We start from the raw sequence: 22,097 nt of genomic DNA, 5'->3' as shown, positions 1-22,097 counted from the left end.
AACCTTTACACAGAGTCAAATCATAAAACTCACATGCCAGAAAGGACTCAATATCAATCACCTAGTGAAAGACCCCCTTAGAGTTTATAATCTGAGAGCAGATCCAAAGAAACTCATCTCGTAGATAGTTTGTGCCAGAGCTGGACTAGAAGAGGCAACTCCTTATTCCCAGCGTATTACCTTTTCACTCTCTCCTCAAACGGCAATAAGGGTCAATGCCAAAAGCCCCAGGCAGGAACACACAGCCTCTTCAGTAGTCAGAAAAATATGTTTAGCTCTGTGAACATTCCCTCAAAGGAAAATTGGTCCTACAACATCCAGGATCCTTTTACAAGCATAGCAGTAATACCAGTCAATACATGTTGGGTACCATGTTCTCATAGGTTTGCATACATCATCTCCTTTAACCCTCACAGCAGGCTACGGGCTAGATACTATTATTAATCTCATTTTAAGAAGAAGAAACTGAGACACACAGAGAGTATATTACTTGCCCACGTCACCTAGCAAGTAGGTGGCAGAGCTGGGATTCGAACCCAGATGGTCTGGCCCCAGAGATTGTGCTAATTACTTATAAGGGCTCTCAAATCTCACCTGCCCAAGAACCAGCTTCCTCAATAGTCTGCACACATGCAAACACAGATGAGTCATAGAGCTTTAAAGCCAGAAAGAGGCAAACAGGTAACAGCGTCATCCATAAGATGATGGATATTTGCATATCGTAAGAACAAGGACCAGTCTCTACTGTCTGTCCAGACCAGTGTCTGTCTGTCTCTGTCTCTCTCTGATCACGGGGTAATCTCTGTGAGTCTCTGTTTGGATCTGTCTACTTGATTCTACACGTGTATCTCTCAGCTTATCTGTGTCTCTCCTTGCCCATTCCCCACCCCTCCCTCCAAACCCTCCTCTCTGCTACGGCCTCCGCTATCCCCACCATGCCCCAACCCAGCTTCTCGTTCTCTTTTCCCTCCTCTGGCTCCCCACCCCCTTGACTCTGCCCCCATTTCCCAGCGCTTTCTCTCTGCTAATCACTGAGAGCTTGTATCTTATTTATGCCCATTGCAAAACAACAGGCACCCATCACAGAAGAAATTATTCTGCGTTCTCAAAGAGTATTTCATTTGGAACATAGTCACAGAGAAACTTGAAAAAACCATGAAATAAAAATGACAAGACACCTTTTGACATTATTATACAACGAGCACATCAGTAATTAAGTGATTACGAGGTCCCCTGGGTGAACCTAGTTACTAAAAACTAATCTCAAAACAGGCACCCACATAACTGCCACACGCCAGCAATCTCCAGCGCGAGGCGCGGGCTGGCCTTTCCGCCCGTTTACAAGTGTCACGTTTTGGAGAATAACGTCTCCCACAAGCAGCCGAGGCATCAGGTGACCTACCTGACTTCTCTTGATCTGCCCTCTCCTGGAAAGTCACCAGGGGGTTGCTAGGGGCCACTGACAAGGTATTAACTGGCTCAATATATTTTTTAAAAGAGAGGGAAAAAGCCCAGGGTGTTCACACGGATTCACCTTTCGAGTAAAGAGCAAACTCTTGACCATATGTAGATACACGAGGTTCTAATGATCACTTCCGCTTTCACTCTGGCAACAACAGCGCTCACAATCTGTGGCCCTGCATGCCAACTCCCTTTCTTTAGAAATGTTTTAAAGGCCGCGTAGGTACACAGTGTCCTTCAGAAGTTGGACACAGGCCAAAATCATCTGTTTGAAAAGAGACACACCCAGGCTTTGAAGGCACAAGCTTTGTGCTGGCGGGTCCCCGCTTCTGGTGATCAGCTCAGATCTCCAGAGGCATGAGGACTGTTCTTAGAAAGCCTTGAAGGGGATGGAGCCGAAGGGATGAAATTCTCCAATGCTGACCCAGCCTTTCCCAACACCATGCCCACTTGTGAGCACAAGAGCGTAGCAATGTTTTGAAGCAAGTGTGCAAAACTATGAATGCTACCATTCCAAGAATTGTGCTTTTTGTTTTTTGGGTTTTTTTGCGGTACACGGGCCTCTCACTGTTGTGGCCTCTCCCGTTGCGGAGCACAGTCTCCGGACGCGCAGGCTCAGCGGCCACGGCTCACGGGCCCAGCCGCTCCACGGCATGTGGGATCTTCCCGGACCGGGGCACGAACCCGTGTCCCCTGCATCGGCAGGTGGACTCTCAACCGCTGCGCCACCAGGGAAGCCCGTGCTTTTTGTTTTATCAACCCAAACTGGGCCAATAAATGGGGACACATCCATGCTGAGAACCCCAAAGAACTCAATCTCCTAGCTTTCCTGTTTGGGGCCAAGATGCCCTAGGATTTGTGGCCTTGGAGGTCTTACACACACACACATGGCTTCTAGCAGGTGAGGGGGGAAATCGCGCAGGAAAACTCCTCTTTGATTTAGCAGGAAGTGTTTCCCGGTAGTGTGCACTACCTTGGTGCTAGGGATAGCAAGCGTCTTCCTTGCAGGGTGACCACATCTTCATTTCCAGTTTTAGCTCTGAGAATCCTGTCTCCCAGAAACTGGAACCCTTGGTTGCCCTACTTTGCCGGGGTTTTGGAATCAGGAAGACAGATCCCAATTCTGGTTCTGCCGCTTTCTAGCTGTTTAACGCTGACAGAGTTAGTTAACTTCTCAGTTTGCTCACCTGTAGAACAAGAATAATACTGCTGTGCAGGACTAATCTAATACTGTTGTTTTAAGTAAAATACAAACGTAGATAAAGCCCTAGCCCAGCACCCAGACGTCTCTGCTGAATGTATCAAAATAATTGGTGTGAGAGCATCTTAAATTTAGATTCCCAAAGTAAGACTAACATCTATTGAATTTTTAAATAATGGCTTTTGTCAACAGAACAAAACAAACAACAGCAAAACAGAAACAACGATTCTGAGACATCTCCTAGGCTGGCATTTTCAGTTCAATATATATACCTTTAACCATGAAGGAGAAGAATTTTCTTGCAGAGTTAAAAAAAAACGGGGGTTCGGGGTGGGGGTGTGTGTGGAGGGCATTAGAAGAAGTATATGGGCTGAGCCAAGGAACCTTAACCACAAAGGGCAAGCTAGAACTTCCCTCCCACCTCCTCTGCGAGGCCCATTCTTCCAGAAGAGTCTTAGCATGCAAACCACATTTTCAACCACTATAATGAATTTCCTCTCCCTTTCATTGAAATGCAAGCAGCAGCCTGGTTCCCTTTGAGGCTTCTTGGTTCAACTTTTAACTTCAAAATTTCACTTGGAAACATTTATAAAAGTCCTCCCTACTGTTAAGACTCATAGCTTAGCCGAGAAGCCTAAATTTCCTTATGGAAATGATACAAAATGAGGTCGGTCATGGAACCCTATCATGGCACACTTACTAAAAACAAAAGTAGCTGTTTCACCCTCTTATAGGACTCCATTACCTAAAGCCTACTGCTGCACAGGCAATCCATAAATTCACGGCCCCTAAATCCACATTCTCCCCTGAACGTTACCAAAAACGCCTTTCCTGTAAAACTGGGCTCTTCATGGCAAACATTCGACCAATGGTCTTATACCACCCAAATGCTCTCTAATTTGCAAGCAAACTAAATGATGAGTGCCATTTAATACGTTTCCCCTCTTCCAAACCCCCAGACCTCATTAATCCAAGACACAAGCTTTGGGGAGGGAGAGGGGCAGGTGGCGAGGACTGTTAGCGCCACCGTGGAGAGTTACGAGTGACAGATGCTAAGGGACTTGTGCAAGGTCACCCAGAAAGTTGAGGAAGAATAAAAAGCCCCTCTGGCTCTGAGCCTCGTAACAACCCACTGCACACAGCTCTGATGACCTTCACCCTCTCTGGCCAAAGCACGACCCTTCACCCAAAAGGAATACAAAATAACACATCGTTTTAGCGCAATTTCTGGCCCCAAATCCCTTATAAAACTGGATCACCACACTAGGAGGCAGCATAGTCCAGCGCAGGTCCTGAAAACTACAAATCCAGCCCCACCTGTTTTTTATAAATAAAGTTTTACTGGGACACAGCCCCAACCATGTTTAATGGATCATCTCCAGCTGCTTTCACACTATGAAGGCAGAGCTGAGCAGATGCAACAGAGATTTTTATGCCTCACAAAGCCAAAAAAATTTACTATCTGGTCCTTTACAGAAAGTAAAGGTTTGCTGACCCCTTGCATAGTGGTTTCGAGGACAAATTCTGGGGTCGGGTTGCCTGGGCTTCCAAGCTTCACTATTTACTATCTGTGTGACTTGGGGCAAACTACTTAATCTTCTCAGTGGCTCAGTTTCCTCTTCTGTAAAATGGGAGCAACAAGGTACACCTCATGGAGCCATGAGGGTTAAATAAGTTAATGTGTGTCAATAAGTGAACATATGTAAAGTGCTGAGAAGAATATACGGAAAGTGCTAGTGTTTGTTATTATTTACATTACAATATTATAATAATATTATACATGTCCATTATAGTATTACACTAAGAACAGAGTTACTGGATTTAGCCTGGGTTTGGCCTCAAACTGGCCAAGTGACCTGACTCTGAGCAAGTTACTGTCTCTGTGGACCTCAATTCACCCAAGTGTAAAATCAGGGGGTTGGAACAGGTGTCTAACTTACCTTGCTACACTCTGGGTCATGACTCAGGCCCACTGTGGAAATGTCCCAGTTCTAGGACCCCTCTTCTCTTTGCTTTGCATGGACTGCCAAGAATGGCAAATCGCCAGTAAATATTTGCTGAGAGGAATTAATTCCTTCTTGGGCCCCTGCTCCCCGGAAGGACAGATGCTCCCTCAACAAGGGGGGCAAGGAAGTCAGTGGAGTTTGGTTTTTGTCTTCTGATATCTAGTTTCGGGGGAAGTCTTTGTACTCTAACACCTGTGTAAATCCACTTCTTTTCACCTGGTTATTTATGCCATTATGCAGAAATGGAATGTTTACATACAGCTTGTCAGACACAATCGCTTCATTCTTCCTGCAGTGCTTTCATTGCAAATTGTAAGGTTTTATCAAAGCATGAAAGAAAACAAATGTTTCTAATTTTTCCCCACGGATGAACATGTGGCTACTTCCAAACAACATCAATTCTTCTTGATGTCACTAACATTTCAGATCTTCGTTTCAAAGCACTGGCCAAAACAAAACTCTGGAACCAGATGCACTGATTCTATGATGATAACATATTTTTAAAGGCAGAATGATGGCGTGACCATAATCCCTGGAATGGGACCACCTCTTAGGCTAAGAGTAAAGATGAGCCCAACACCTAGAACCAGCTCCACAGGTCCAGGAAGGTCAGGCTAAGGCACTTACATGGGGCAGAGTTTCTGCCCAGACCTCTCAGCATTGGGGTCTCATGGGTCTGCATGGGGCACACGTGGAAAGGGACCTCTGCTAGTCATCACTGTCATATTTATGGTTTAAATGAATTCACCAACAGTAGAATCACAGTCATTCAAAGAATACAGAAAAATACAACATGAATGTAAAGGTCACATTAACCCAGTTAACAAAACTCCTCGTGCTTCCCTAACACAAGGCCAGCCAGTCTCTTATTGAACAAGCCATGAGTTACCAGAACCTAACTCTAGCAAAAAATCACAAAGTTAAAAGCAATCTGGAGATAGGCATATCTAATTCCTTTATTTTATAGATGAGGAAACAGACCAGGAAGGGTCAAACAATTGTCTGCATTTATCAGGGCTTTTTTTTTTTTTTTCCAAACAATGGAATTTAAGCACAAATAAATGTTTTAAAGGAAATGAGTAGCTCTCATAATAAAAAATTTTTTTAAAAAAATGTTTTTCATTAAAAACCAGAGCTCAAGAGGGACAGAAACGAAATGAACTCTACAGATTTGAGAAGAACTAGTGGGGAGTCCCTTCTGGCTGCCCTGATGGAGTGAATGGACTTCAGCCATGTTTCTTCCAAGTATGATTCCTCTCAAGATTCAAAACCCAGAAGCGAGAACCCCATCCTGGGCATGGCACCCAATAAAGACCACAGAGAATTACCTGAAAGGAAAGACACGTAACAGTTACGGCTTAATGACAAAGACCACGGGCTCCAGAGGCAGAAAGCCTGGGTATGAACCCCCGCTAGACCACTCACTACTAGCTGTGTGACCTGGGGCAGGTTACTTAGCTTCTCCATGCCTTAATCACCCCACCTGTAAAAACATGTATACAATACGCCCACTAAGATAACGTAGTTACACAGAACGAGACCTGGCACATAAAAGAGTCCAATAAACACATGTTCTTGGACAAGTTCAGTGGTAATATTAGTTAACCAGCTATACAGCAGAGCTGGAACATGAAGTAAGTTTCACTCATCTTTTATCACAATTCTCATGCTGTGGTCCCTCCCCAACCTACACTATTTCAACTTGTCAGCCTACAAGGGGGGTCCTTAGATCCCCATCTTCTCAAGCCAAGGAGGCACAAATGTCACTTCCTTATTCTTCACCTTTTGTTAATTATCATTTTCATCAAATGAAAAAAAGTTCACATTTTCTTTCCTGCTCTCAGAGCAAATTTATGAAATATTCCTCCACTCTGCAGAAGTGTGGGTGGCATATGGTAGGGGGAATTGGCTTAGATTTAATACTGTTGCATAAATAATCAGATTGAGAGATATTCTTCATTACATTCCACGATAAACAGGGAGAGAAGGAGAAAAAAGATTTGGAGTGATTATATTGAGAAATCCAGGTATGCACATAATTTTCAAACTGAGGGCTGCAGCCCACTGGTGGCTGGTTAAATCAATTCAGGAGAGTTTAACAAGCATATTAATAAAATAGACTGAAGTGGAAGAAAAGAAAATCAAGTGCATTGCAAATAGAAACCAGAGCATTGTTTCATGAAACTTCTGTTTCAGAGATATCAGTGTGCTCATGGCACACAGGCATGCGTGTGTGTGTGCACAAGACTGTGTGCACACATGGGGGGGTGCTTCTCAGAATCAATATAAAATGCATTTCTTCTGTGGGTCCAGATTTTGAGAGTTTGATAAAGACTGGTTTACGGCACCATCCGCACCTATAAGTATGATCCGCCATGAGGCTATAAGAAGGTTGAGGCAGCGTGGTAGGAGGGCAAGAACATGAGCTTTGGAGACAACAAAATCCCAGCTTTGGCATTTTGTGAGCAGACTGGTCATAGGCAAGTTCCTTTAAACCTCCAGGCTGCAGCATCCACACCTCTAACGTGGAGACAGTATTTGTCCTTGTGTAAGAATTGGAGATTACCTATCAAGTGCTAAGCCTAGAGCACACATTAATATCAAAGAAGTCATTGTGGGCTTCCCTGGTGGCGCAGTGGTTGAGAGTCCGCCTGCCGATGCAGGGGACATGGGTTCGTGCCCCGGTCCGGGAAGATCCCACATGCTGCGGAGTGGCTGGGCCCGTGAGCCATGGCCGCTGAGCCTGCGCGTCCGGAGCCTGTGCTCCGCAATGGGAGAGGCCACAACAGTGAGAGGCCCACGTACCGCAAAAAAAAAAAAAAAAAGAAGAAGTCATTGTAACTGGCCTCAAAGAATACAGCTCTGAAAGTGATCTATAGGGATAAAAAACTGAGACCTACAGAGACATGTACACACTTGTTAGTTAGGGACAGAGACAAGCCCAAATGCCCTGTCTCCCTCCCTGAATCCCGTTCTCGACACATCATCTCCAGGATGTAGGTTGAGTCAGTGCAGGGGGAGAGTATTCCCATGGTAACTACAGCCTATCTGAGAATTAGAAAAGAATTTCCATGTCTGGATGGGGATGTAGTGAAACCTGATATAGAGAAAGAATGGGCTTTACATCATAAGAGACTACTACAAGCAGCTCTATGCCAATAAAATGGACAACCTGGAAGAAATGGACAAATTCTTAGAAAGGTATAACCTTCCAAGACTGAACAAGAAGAAATAGAAAATATGAACGGACCAATCACAAGTAATGAAATTGAAACTGTGATTAAATATCTTCCAACAAACAAAAGTTCACGACCAGATGGCTTCACAGGTGAATTCTATCAAACATTTAGAGAAGAGCTAACACCCATCCTTCTCAAACTCTTCCAAACAATTGCAGAGGAAGTAACACTCCCAAATTCATTCTATGAGGCCACCATCACCGTGATACCAAAACCAGACAAAGATACTACAAAAAAAGAAAATTACAGACCAATATCACTGATTAATATAGACACAAAAATCCTCAACAAAATACTAGCAAACAGAATCCAACAACACATTAAAAGGATCACACACCATTATCAAGTGGGATTTATCCCAGGGATGCAAGGATTCTTCAATATATGAAAATCAATCAATGTGATAAACCATATTAACAAATTGAAGAAGAAAAACCATATGATCATCTCAATAGATGCAGAAAAAGCTTTAGACAAAATTCAACACTCATTTATGATAAGAGCACTCCAGAAAGTGGGCACAGAGGGGACCTACCTCAACATAATAAAGGCCATATATGACAAACCCACAGCAAACATCATTCTCAATGGTGAAAAGCTGAAAGCATTTCCTCTTAGATCAGGAACAAGACAAGGATGTCCAGTCTCATCACTATTATTAACATAGTTTTGGAAGTTCTAGCCATGGCAATCAGAGAAGATAAAGAAATAAAAGGAATACAAACTGGAAAAGAAGAAGTAAAACTGTCACTGTTTGCAGATGACGTGATACTATACATAGAGAATCTTAAAGATGCCACCAGAGGCATGGACATACATACTCTACCAAATGTAAAATAGCTAGCTAGTGGGAAGCAGTCACATAGCACAGAGAGATCAGCTCCGTGCTTTGTGACCACCTAGAGGGGTGGGATAGGGAGGGTGGGAGGGAGACGCAAGAGGGAGGAAATATGGGGATATATGTATACGTATAGCTGATTCACTTGGTTATAAAGCAGAAACTAACACACCATTGTAAAGCAATTATACTCCAATAAAGATGTTAAAAAGAAAAAGATGTCACCAGAAAACTACTAAAGCTAATCAATGAATTTGGTGAAGTTGCAGGATACAAAATTAATGCACAGAAATCTCTTGCATTCCTATACACTAATGATGAAAAATCTGAAAGAGAAATTAAGGAAACAATCCCATTCACCATTGTAACAAAAAGAATAAAATACCTAGGAATAAACCTACCAAAGGAGGTAAAAGACCTGTACTCAGAAAACTACAAGACACTGATGAAAGAAATCAAAGATGACACAAACAGATGCATAGATATACCATGTTCTTGGTTGGGAAGAATCAATACTGTGAAAATGACTATACTACCCAAAGCAATCTACAGATTCAATGTAATCCTTATCAAATTACCAGTGGCATTTTTTTACAGAACTAGAACAAAAAATCTTAAAATTTGTATGGAGACACAAAAGACCCCGAATAGCCAAAGCAGTCTTGAGGGAAAAAAACGGAGCTGGAGGAATCAGACTCCCTGACTTCAGAGTATACTACAAAGCTACAGTAATCAAGACAATATGGTACTGGCACAAAAACAGAAACAGATCAATGGAACAAGATAGAAAGCCCAAAGATAAACCCACACACCTATGGTCAACTAATCTATGACAAAGGAGGCAAGGATATACAGTGGAGAGAAGACAGTCTCTTCAATAAGTGGTGCTGGGAAAACTGGACAGATACATGTAAAAGAATGAAATTAGAACACTCCCTAACACCATACACAAAAATAAACTCAAAATGGATTCAAGACCTAAATGTAAGACCAGACAACTATACAACTCTTAGAGGAAAACATAGGAAGAACACTCTTTGACATAAATCACAGGAAGATCTTTTTTGATCTGCCTCCTAGAGAAATGGAAAAAAAACAAAAATAGACAAATGGGACCTAATAGAACTTAAAAGCTTTGGCAAAGCAAAGGAAACTACAAACAAGATGAAAAGACAACCTTCAGAATGTGAGAAAATATTTGCAAATGAATCAACGGACAAAGGATTAATCTCCAACATATATAAACAGCTCGTGCAGCTCAATATTAAAAAAACAAACAACCCAATCAAAAAAATGGGCAGGAGACCTAAATAGACATTTCTCCAAAGAAGACATACAGATGGCCAAGAAGCACATAAAAAGCTGCTCTACATCCCTAATTATTAGAGAAATGCAAATCAAAACTACAATGAGGTATCACCTCACACATTTAGAATGAGCATCATCAGAAAATCTACAAACAACAAATGCTGGAGAGGGTGTGGAGAAAAGGGAACCCTCCCGCACTGTTGGTGGGGAATGTAAATTGACACAGCCACTATGGAGAACAGTATGGAGGTTCCTGAAAAAACTAAAAACAGAATTACCATATGACCCAGCAATCCTACTACTGGGCATATACCCAGAGAAAACCATAATTCAAAAAGACACATGCTGGAAAAAAAAAGACACATGCTGGGCTTCCCTGGTGGTGCAGTGGTTGAGAGTCCGCCTGCCGATGCAGGGGACACGGGTTCGTGCCGCGGTCCGGGAAGATCCCACATGCCACGGAGCCGCTGGGCCCGTGAGCCATGGCCGCTGAGCCTGCGCATCCGGAGCCTGTGCTCCGCAACGGGAGAGGCCACAACAGTGAGAGGCCCGCGTACCGCAAAAAAAAAAAAAAAAAAAAAAAAAAAAAAAAAAAAGACACATGCACCCCAATGTTCATTGCAGTACTGTTTACAATAGCCAAGTCATGGAAGCAACCTAAATGCCCACCAACAGGTGAGTGGATAAAGAAGATGTGGTACATATATACAATGGAATATTACTCAACCAGAAAAAGAAACGAAATTGGGTCATTTATAGAGATGTGGATGGATCTAGAGACTCACACAGAGTGAAGTCAGAAAGAGAAAAATGGATATCGTGTATTAATGCATATATGTGGAACCTAGAAAAATGGTACAGATGAACCAGTCTGCAGGGCAGAAATAGAGACACAAATGTAGAGAACAAACGTATGGACACCAAGGGGGGAAAGTGACGGGGGGGGGGGGCGGGTGTGTGTGTGTGTGTGATGAATTGGGAGATTGGGATTGACACATATATACTAATATGTATAAAATAGATAATAAGAACCTGCTGTATAAAAAAATAAATAAAATTCAAAAAAAAAGAATGGGCTTTCGACTCAGACCAATTTGAATTCACTTGCCAATTCCCCCACTTCAATTATATCATCTCTGAGTCTTAATTTTATTACCTGTAAAATGGGTACGGCATAAGCTCTCTCTGACAGTTGTGAGGATTAAATGAGATAACTTGTAAAAACACTAGCACTCTCTTAGACACCCTAACTTTATTCACTGATGATGCTAACACCTGGCTAAAAGTCTCTATACACCATCTCCTCTCCAACTTCTGAGATCAGAGGTCAGTAATGCATCCATTCACATAAGGGCACTAGACTCCGGAGATGTACTGGAGTTTTACTGTCCCAGTTTGAATCCTGACTCTGCCACTCACAAGCGTGGGTGATGTGGAGAATGGCCTCCCTGTGTCTCTCTTTCTCATCTGTAAAATAAGGGATCATCATACCTCATTGGGGACTGTTGTGAGGATATACACAAGGTGCTTAGAACAGTGTTGCCAACAGTAAGTGTTAGCATCACTGTCATGCATCGGCAAGACTCAGTGATCAGGTGGCCTTCTCATTCTTTGACCTTTTGGTCGCCTTAGTCATTCCCCGGGCCGTGCTGTCTATCTGCTCTACGATTCCTAATTCATGCATCCCACTCTCTGACCACAACCTTCTCATTTCTCCTTCATTGTGACCCATGGGCCAGAGGGGCTGGCATCACTTAGGAGCTTGTTAGAAATACCGAATCTGAGGCCCCACTCCCAGACCTACTGCACCAGAATCTGCAGTTTAATAAGACCCCCCGGTGATCTATATACACATTACAGTTAGCGAAGCACATGCAGCATCTTTCCCTCTCCTCAGCTGGGCCTGCCACTCTGTTACTTGCCCCCTGACCCTGCCAGGTCACTGACCATCCTACATCCCCCCAAGCCCATCTTCATCCCACTAAAACCCCACTGAAATCATTCCCCCACTGTTAATACCTTCGGCCTGTGTGCCCTGTCCTTTCATTACGCCCACAGAGAAAAACCTCAACCCTGGATGAACCCACCCAGCCACCCATTCCAGGTTTGCAGTGGCGCCTGCCAAGTGCAGCTGGAGAACAGGTCTGACCCATGAGTTGATTTTGCTTCCTGCATCTGGGAAAACGACTTCCCTCCTACGCCACTGAGTACACAGACTTCATCAGAATGGTACCGCTGACCATCCCACCCCAACCCTCCACATCTGCCTGCCCCTGCAGCTACATCTGTCCTCTCATCTTCCTCTTCTTCTGCCGTGCTGGAGGTAAATGCCCACCCCCTCACCTGGGCTCTGGATTATATCCTGCCCACCTTTGCAGGAACTTTAAGTGACTAACTATGCCTTCCATTCCATATGTAAATATCCAGATAGAGAGATCCCAAGATCTAGATCAGTATCCTGGATTCTTCACCCCTCTTGTAGCTCCATCTAACTCCCTCCTTCCTCTGAGCCCAACTTCTCAAAAAAGGATCTGCACCTCATGTCTTCATTTTTCTGCCTCAAATTCACTCTACTGTTCAAAACTGGCTTCTGTCCCCACAGCTCCACTGAGGTCCCAATCACCTCTTTGTTGCTGAGCCCCGTGTATAGTTCTTAACGTTTCCTAACAAGATTTCTCCTTAGCACTGGCACAGCCCTCAAGCTTGGAATTCTCTTTTCCACAGGTTTGTCCACCCACCTCCCTGGTCATATCCATTCCCCACTCCCTGCTACCTTCCATTCTCTTCCACGACTTCGATGGATCTCAGAGGCATCCCAAGTTCACGTGCAGCCCGGATCATTCTTGGATCATCAGATCTCTCTCTCTAATTCCACTTGGATGTCTCTCCGAAGCTTAAACTCAGCATGTGATCTTTCTTCCAGAATCTGCTCCTCCTCTAAGAGTTTGAGCTCAGTAATGAGTCATGGCCATCCATACAGTTTCTCAAGCCAGAAATCCAGGCATTGTCAATGTCACTCCCTACCTCAGTCATTCACCAAGTTCAGTGCAATCTAAACATCTCTTAAATCCAGTCACTTCTCTCCAGCTCCAGTGCAATGACTGTACTCCAAGCCACCATCATCTTGCTCCTGTACCACATGCCATAGCCTCCCCACAGACCCATCTTGCCTCACCAAGTCAGCTGTCCATATAGAATCTTGATGCGATCTTCTAGAAACCCAAACATTATCTTATCGCTTCTCTGCTTACACTCTCATGACTCCACTGATCCCTGCTTCCACCTGCAGCCTCCTTTCCCTCCCTCTCCTCCCCAGCCCCCCTCCAGTTCCAGCCACACTGCAACTTGGTCCCCTCAAGGGGACCTGCCCCACCCTCTGCTCCAACTGCTCTTCCTTCCCGCTTTCTTCACCTTCACGTGATTCACACCTGCTCATCCTTCAAATCCTAACCTAAAGAACTTCCCTAAGAAAATCCAGACTAGAGCAGGTCTCCCGATCATATATTCTCACAGTATTTGCACATTTCCTTAGTAATACCTTTTAATTATTGGTGGAATTGTATACGTAACATCTAACAGCGCCACCAGACTGTAAGGTAGCTGGGAGCAGGGGCCGTATCCGTCCTAGTCAGAGTTTACTGCTCTACCTCACCCCCTTTTCAGCTGCAAAAACTCGAGTTCAGAAGGTGAAAAGAGTTGCTACAGTCTTTGAATCCAATTATAAAAATTCTGTTATGCCTGTTTATTCCTGACAGCTACCACATAATAGACACATCCTTCCTATGTAACAGTCATATCCTATAAGGGAAGTACCTGAAAATCTGTTGTGTGCAGCTCATCTCGACCCACTTCAAACAGATCTACTAGCTAATCCCCAACTCACCTGCCAAAAAAAGAATAACAGGACAAGAAAACGGTAACCTAGCAGAGAAAAGGTGTAGCAATGCCAAACGCCGACATCCCTGCCTTTCGCCTACTGTGTTCGAAGAACTTCTTTACTCAAAAATTCACTACAGAAAGACTCTAGTTTTCTGCAGCTCCCACAGGCTGGGAATGTCATTTCTAACAACAGATGCAGGAAAAGCAAAATCCACTCCAATGAATGATTTCAGGTGTCCTAAGGCTCTCTAGACCTTGATTTTGCCCTTGATTGTGCCAACAGAGTTAAGTCCACAAAACGACACAAATCACAAAAGGTGGGTCAGGGTACTGATGGGACAGACTTCATACAAAATGTAGGGAAAAACATCACATGTTATTTTAACTGACAATTAATAGACCATTTAAACAGAAGGAAACTTATCTTTAAAATGCAGGCATAATGAAAGGACATGCCAAAGAGAGGAAACCTAGTTTTGTAAACAGAGCATGTTTTTCCTTCTTGAAACTTCAGATAAATGAGATTTGCTATGTGGAGAAGTGTTTCGCTCTGGGAACACAGAAACCCCACTCACCTGTTCAAAGAACCCCACCTGAACGTTGTGCCCAATGGCTCAAAGTTGCCAGATAAAGTGAAACTAGGGGCAGAGCTTTCTAAGCCAAACCCAGCCTTTGCACAATGGGAGGAAGTGAAAAGCTGACATCCCTCAAGCGCAAACACTGCTGCTGCTACGCCCTTTAATGTAGAAATTAGCAACTGGCTCTCCGTGTGGCTAAGCCTCCTCCTCCCTGCCTCGGTAGGAACCAGCAAACTGTAAGTGACCCCTGTATTTTTTTTGCTCCCGACCACTCCCAAGCTTTCCCCTCTCCCCAGCCATGCCAGAAACAGGCCGGGTACCCCAGTCTGGCATCAGCCACTTCCCAGCGCGGGACAAGAACTCTCTGCCTCTCTGTTTCTAGATTCCTATTTCTATAGCTCATCACCTCCCCTCCCAAGGCAGCAAACTCCGGCTGGCCCCTTCCCCCATGGCCCCTGCTTCCTCAGACACACATACCCGTGCAGCCCAGCTCCAACACCAAGAGGATCCCTCTTCTGCCTTCTTTGAATGTCCGTAAAGGACTGGCTGGTCTGCCCAAGGGTCAGCCCAGACTGGAGCCCCAAGTTCTTTTTCTTTTCCAAGTTGTCCACATAGAAGCCCTGGAGCCCTGGTCCAAACTCTCCTCTCTGTGGCCCCTCAAGACTAGGAGGGAGAACAACAGAGGCCTCTGGCAGAGCCCGCAAAAAGTGGAGGCTGAACCCAGAGTCATCTCAGAGGGGAACGGGGTAGAGGCAGGATTATGCCGGAAGGTGTGCCTTTGTGTTTCTCTGTCTCTTGCTAAAATGAATTTCATTAAATTAGCACTCTTTGGTTCCAAAAAAGTAGAATTCTCTTTTAAATGCACCTATCTTATTCTTTTTTGTACTATTTATAATTGTCATTAAATATGTAAGTCATTTATTCATTCATTAGATTATGGTTGTCTGCCTTGTAGACGTTAAGGATAAAAAGACATAAAGCCCTGCCTTCAAGCAGCTTATAGTCTACCGGGAGGAGACAGACTACACACAAATAAATAAGTAAAAATAAGGTATGTCAGATGGTGACGAATGTTATGGAGAAAAAGCTAGCAGGAAAACGGAAGAGTGAGTGCTGTGTGGGCACTGGAGAGGGGGTGGTGGGTAGGTGGCATTTTTAAATAGTTTGGTGAGACCTCATTATGAAGTGATGTTGAAAAACGTCTAAAACAAGTGAAGGAATCAGCCACATGGGCATCTTAGATAAGAGTGGTCCAGGCAGAGGAAGTGGCAAAGGCAAACACAGCATATTCCTGAGGCAAGACTATGCCTGTGGTACTTGGAGGAAAGAAGAGCTCACTGTAGCTTGAGGGGAATGAGAACCGGTGAGGTCAGACGGGGCTGTGAGACCTGTGAGGCGCTACTATCCACTGTCCACACTTTCACTTTTACTTGGAATAAAAGGGGAAGCCACTGGGGGATTTTGAGCACAAGAGTGATGTGACCTGACATTTAAAACGATCTCTCCGACTGCCGTGTTGAGAACAGACTGGAAAGTGGGTGAGAGGGCAAAAGAACAGACGCGGGGAACCAGTCAGGAGGCAACTGCAATAACTTGCGAGAGAGAGGGCGGTGGCTGGGACCAGAGTGGTCAGTGGGAGTGGGGAGAAGTGGATATCCTTTGATGACAGAGCCCGAATGGATTTGTGAACCGAGTGGATTTGGAATATATTAGTTATTTTGCTAAAGGCAACAGTTTGGTTCATACCCGTGAAATAATTATATAACTGAAGATGGTACATGATTAAGTGACTACTGTATTGGTCTGGGTAACGTTACTTAAGTAAGAAAATAATTATGGAAGAAGTGCAACTTGAGAGCAAAGAACTGGTTCCAAGATTTTCCAAGTGTTGTTCTGAAAAGCATGTTTGTCCTCAGCAGGGAAACAAATGATGTTTGGAAGTAAGTGGTTCTTCTCTGCCCAAACGCCTTTTGCTTCCCTTAACCATTTCAAATGTACATTTAAAATTTAATAATATAAGGCCAGAGATTCTATCTGAATTCTAAAAAGCAACTGGGGGAAGGAAGAGGCAGGGAATTTTCTTTTGCCTTTTTCCAGTTCCTCTAGAGTAGTACTGTCTCACAGAACCTTCTGGAAATGTTCTATATCTGGACTCTCCAATACTGTAGCCACTAGCCACATGTGGTTACTAAGCACTTAAAATGGGACTAACTAAAAGTTTAATTTCATCTGATTATAATTTTAATTAAAATAGCTAACCCCTGGCTAGTTGCCACCAGATTGAACCATACAGCTCACCACACAGAGGAACATTCCTGAACTAAACATAACACTATTTCCTTGAAATTGAGTTTAACGGATATATACGAAATAGATGTGTAAAACCTTGAAGTACGCATTCTTATTTTCTATTTTACCCTACAGTCACCATCTAATTCTCCTATTTGAAAGGAAACAGTAGATGGCTTGGTTCTAATCATTTTTGAACACATTTTCTTAGTTTCTGCAATGCAACTCTAATATCTTTTCGGCCATCATTCTATCAATGACATTCAAAATGAGATTTCCCTCCCTGATGCGTATTCAATGCTAACATTTTAAATGTCACATAAAAATAAAGATAGAAGATTCTTATTTTAATTGAACTTCCCTCCTGCTCTAAATTCAAAGCACTTTGTGGCATCAGTTATCTCATTTTTCTTCCCAAAACGAATGAAAGGGCTGAAGTTAGTACCACCATTTTTCAGTTGAGAAAATCAAAGGAGAAGATTAAAGGCAGGCCGTTATACAATGTACATCCATAGTTTTGTTGGAAAAGAGCAGAAATTAGGAAGATATAAAAAGGGAAATCAGTTGAAAATGAGGGGGGGGTAAAAAACTACATGTAAATCCTTGGTTACCAAAGTCAAGTGAGCTGAGACATGGGTCTAGAAAATGCTGTCTGGATGAACAGGGTTGGTGTCAGACCTTCTGTGGGTCCCTACAGTGCACCTGATGCAAGATGCTGGCTCCACAACTAGAGGGTGAAGAAGATGCAGTGGTCAGGTTGTGGCTCGATTAATGAGGTGGTCTCAGGATAATGATGCTGGCTTATTCATCAGCAACCCAGGTTCAAATGACAGGTCAACGTTCTTGAATAATCTCCTAACCCGACAGCTGGAGAATGAGCTTTCATTAATCTTGCTTTTGAAACACTCAGGCTAACCCCAGTTATATCACTAAATTGCATGACCCAAGAGATTAACAGGGCAATTCAATCAGTTTAGAGCTGACCTCAGAAGCTGTCAGTTAAATTCCTTCATTTTGAGAATGCGGATACTAAATCCCAGGAACACTGTGATACTTACAAAAGAGCAAAACGTTATTCATTTTACAAACAAGCAAGGCTGCATTCCTATGTTACGTATAACTGATATGGTGCAGTGTCTCCCATAAATAGTTAAAAGAAGAACAGTTAAAAGACTATCCTTATTTTGTAACTCCAATATGTTTCTAGAAACTATAGGTTAGAGGATAATCAATGTTATATATGTTATATTATACATATAACATATAACCTGATTATCACATACCAATAACATATAACATAATTATATATATATACAGTTTGTATGTGTAACTTATATAATTTCCCCCACAGGAAGGATATTAAAATTGGTGACTGCATCCCTTTACAACATTCTTAAATCTGAACTGAGACACAACAGTGTTATAAAAGCAAAGATAAAGCAAATACAAACCATTAAAATAATTCAAAATTGTTCAAGAGCGTGTTAGTTCCTATGAAATAAGCATAAGTATACTAAATATATTATAAACAGAGCCAAAAGTACTATTCAATACCTAGGAAATGCATAAAATGAGAACTATCTATATCATAAATCTTGGAATTTATGCTTCTTGGAATCTGGAAGGGCCTCCTCAGGAAGGCTTGGTTGGCCTTCAAACGCAGTCTGGTCAAGTCCAAACTGATGCTTCCTTTCAGTGAGCAGATACTCAGACATCCCACCCACCCCTGCCCCACCGTAGCGATAAGGCAAAATGCTGTATACGGGCAGTGGCTTCAGATGCGTTTCCCACGACAATGAACACGCTGGTGGTGATGGTGTTTTAAATGCTAAAGCGCAGTAAGGCCGATTCTGCTCTGCTCCAGGTTTCCTGCCCGAAGGTTGCCAGCTGTGTGGCGTCACTTGGCTTATCGCTTTGATAGCCACTGTTAGGAAAAAACACATTTCCTTCGTAAGCGATTTTTTTCATTCCCCAAATTATAAGTTTTTAAAAGACCTTCAAGATATGAGTCCAAAAAGTTCCCCATCTTAATCCTGAAAAAAATTTTGGCCAATACCATTTAAGTACAGCCAGGGGCAAGGATATAATCTGCATAAAGCATTTTAGAAAAAAGGGCGATGAGTCAAAATTCCATCGTTATACTTAAAATGTCATTTTGATACCCTGAGACACCTTCACGGCAGGAAAACTGATTCCAATTCTTCCAAAGATATGCAGGAAGGAAACGCTTCCAGGAAGATGCGTGTTGGTCTAACACAGAGAGAAGCTAATGCAATCAGAATGGGCACTGGAAGAACCAAGTTCCAGAGACTTCACCTTACAGTCTCTAGGTCTTTTCAGTGAAAATGCTAAGTGGGTTCACCATAGATTTTGCTAAATTAGCATGATTTACATGTAGATTTTAAGGTGAAGAACTGAAGACAGAGAGGAATAGAACAGAAACGGAAGCTGCACAGACATATGGCATGAATTCTGCATGTCACACAATTCCCACAGACATAATTCTAGATGATGCTACAGAGCTTCTCAAGACGGATATGCCTGAGCCAGCTCTACTGCTTACCAGTGGTGTTAGGCAAATTATCTAATCTCCCTACACCTCACATCCTCGGCTGTCCATGGACACAATACAGCATCCACTTCCTATGAGTGTTGTGAAGATCAGATGCGAGGATGTAAAAGCCTTCCGGCACAGGGCCCAGCCAACAATAACAATTCAATAAATATTAGCTGTCTAATGATAATAACAATAGTAGTCATGGTTCAAACAGTATAACAGCTCTCTGAAAGGCCAAGCGAAACCATTTTTTTAATTCCCCTAACATACCAATAAATTGACGGAAATTGGATTTAAAATTTCCCCCAGGCATAATTTGGTTTACAAGTTCTCTAATGATTACATAAAGGACATACACAGAGCAGGTTCCATCCAAACCATGCCTACACATTCATTAGTGTTATTTTCCAATTTAATAAGTTAGCAGAAACTTTTGTTTTCCACTCATTAGAAGCCAGCCTCTTATATTTTCTGAATGTTCAAGGGCTGGTTTGATATCTGGTTTCGATACCTCTGACATTTTTACAAAACTTGCCAATTTGCAACCATTTTCAGAAACCTGACTCACACCCAGTCACCAAATACACACCCGTCCCCAATAGAAGGTGGCCATTCAGGTCTCCTATAAGCATCCCTGGTCAAAGGGACCACGGCCGTCGAGGAATCTTCTCTAGCACATGGGCAGGTTTACAGCCACATTTGGGCAGAGCGTGAAGACGGGAAGTCCAGAATCCTTCGTTAGCAGATGTATTTGGAACGACAGCCCCAGCAGCTGGGCAGCCCCTGCCGTCTGCATTATACCTGCACAAGCAGGGAACCCAGGCTTTATCTAGATGCAAACACTGGCCTTCCGCTCTGGACCACTCATATAGTATCTTTTAGATACGTATCAAAAGATATGCTAGTTCACAACCACTCTTCCTCTTAAGAACTGCCTGGGAGGAGGAAGCAAGGAAGGAAGATATTTTTGAAGTCTGCTGTAAGCCAGGAATGGGGAGGCACTTCCCTCATTGCATTTAACCCTGTACAGAAGGTACCATAATCCTCGTGTTACAGATGAGGAAACCTAGACACAGAGAGGTTTAATTTAACTTGCCCCAAGGACACTGAAAGGAGTCAGAATTTGAACCCACATCCATCAGTTCCTACACCCGTGTTCCCAGCAGCTCCCCCTGTGGGGTGAGCCTCTCACTGTCAGTGCTTGTCATCACCACCTTAAACCAAGCTGTGGTGCTTGAACCGTGAGTCACCTGATTTACTCCTCACCTCAGCGTCTTCTCGTGTCGGGCAACAATTTCTACGCACCTCAAAGAGCTTGTCCACGTCATACTTCATTCAGCACAGTGTCTGGTAGAAAGGAGGCAGCTGCCCGATCTAAGTCTCCCCTCTCCTGACCTGAAGACAGCAAGCCTGTGTCCTCTGCATGTGACTATCACATAAATGAGCCTCAGTAATGTCAAGCTTCCAAAAACCAGCCTCTTCCCACTAAATAACAGGCGAGTTGGTAATTAAAAGATGCACTGGTCCCTCATCCTAAGCACTTCACGTTAAGAAAAGGATTAACTCAAATGGAGGACGCTACTGACACTCCTATGTAGGGAGACCTTTGGAGGAGGGGGGGAATATGCATTATTTTCATATACGTGCTAATTTCTCTATTTGTGCGTTCCATTGCCTCTGAGTCGTTAAGGAGGCGTGTCGTGGCTGTGATTTCTGAGCGCAAACAGATGAATTAGCCCTAGTTGAAAGCTCTTGGAGGAACAGATCCTAGTCACGAATATCACTGGATCTCACTATTAGAGATGCAAAGCTCCATCCACATCGGAAAAACATTATAATTGTCTCATTCATTAATTTGTAAACAGTTCTTCCTCCAGCCATGCCTCTTTTGCAGTAAATATTCAGAGATGTGACCCCTTTTCTGATTGCTTAGGAAACGAATCCTTTTCCTCCCAATACTCTCAAAACATACGAATTTGCACCGAATGTCAGCATCAATATTAAATGATAATCCAGGAAAAGGCGTGTACATGTCCCCCACACACCCTCCACATAGCTATGTAAATAAAAGGAAATAAACCTAAATTTATTTCAAATCTGTACATATGCAAAGAGTATATCTGCCTAATTTAAAGTGCCGAAAATAAAATTTCAAATTTCATGGATTCTCCAGGAAAACTATACTGAGTAACGGAAGGCCTAGGAATACATTAAGGGGAAAAGAGATGACGGCCAACTTACTAGAGATAAGCCAGACAGCAAATGATCCTTTACCCAGATTAAGCAGCACTTCTCCAGTGAACACCGTGCTGTGCACTTGACAGAAAACAAGTGTGTCCAAAAATGGTCCCTCCACGGGAACCACTAAAGTGCACATAAAAAAGACCCTTTCTGGGAATTCCCTGGTGGTCCAGTGGTTAGGTCTCCGCCCTTCCACTGCAGGGGACACAGGTTCGATCCCTGGTTGGAGAACTAAGATCTATGCATGCCGTGTGACGCAGCCAAAAAAAAAAAAAAACCCTTTCTTTGGTTGGTGCCTATAGCTGCAACTTTCATCACTTACTCTCTGCCTTTTTAGACTCATCATTATCCCAGCCCACATTCGGAATTGCCCCCATTCCTGTTGAGTGCTTGTTCCCCAAGGTCTATTTGCTGCCATTTCCCCAAACCATCCAGATTTCTATTCCGACCATCTACTTGACGATGCTCTCTTGATGGGAACTTGGGCCAATCAGCCTGCA

At 43.3% G+C, this 22,097-nt stretch overlaps 2 protein-coding genes across 11 annotated transcripts in view; one reads left to right on the top strand and one right to left on the bottom strand.

Moving 5' to 3' along the window:
- CARMIL1 (capping protein regulator and myosin 1 linker 1) overlaps positions 1-22,097 on the bottom strand; it is a 317,492-nt gene that overhangs the window by 197,373 nt on the left and 98,022 nt on the right. The window lies entirely within an intron of this gene.
- The window catches only part of LOC137231652 (cytidine monophosphate-N-acetylneuraminic acid hydroxylase), a 262,440-nt gene continuing 255,017 nt past the window's right edge, over positions 14,675-22,097 (top strand). The window contains exon 1 of the mRNA XM_067752171.1: positions 14,675-14,746. The gene's annotated coding sequence lies outside the window, so the exon portion shown is untranslated. The remainder of the gene's footprint in view (positions 14,747-22,097) is intronic.

This window comes from Pseudorca crassidens, chromosome 10 (genome assembly GCF_039906515.1).
Source record: "Pseudorca crassidens isolate mPseCra1 chromosome 10, mPseCra1.hap1, whole genome shotgun sequence".
In the NCBI taxonomy this organism is placed as follows: domain Eukaryota; kingdom Metazoa; phylum Chordata; class Mammalia; order Artiodactyla; family Delphinidae; genus Pseudorca; species Pseudorca crassidens.
Note: the sequence above shows the minus strand (reverse complement) of the source record. Positions and strands in the feature narration are given on the sequence as shown.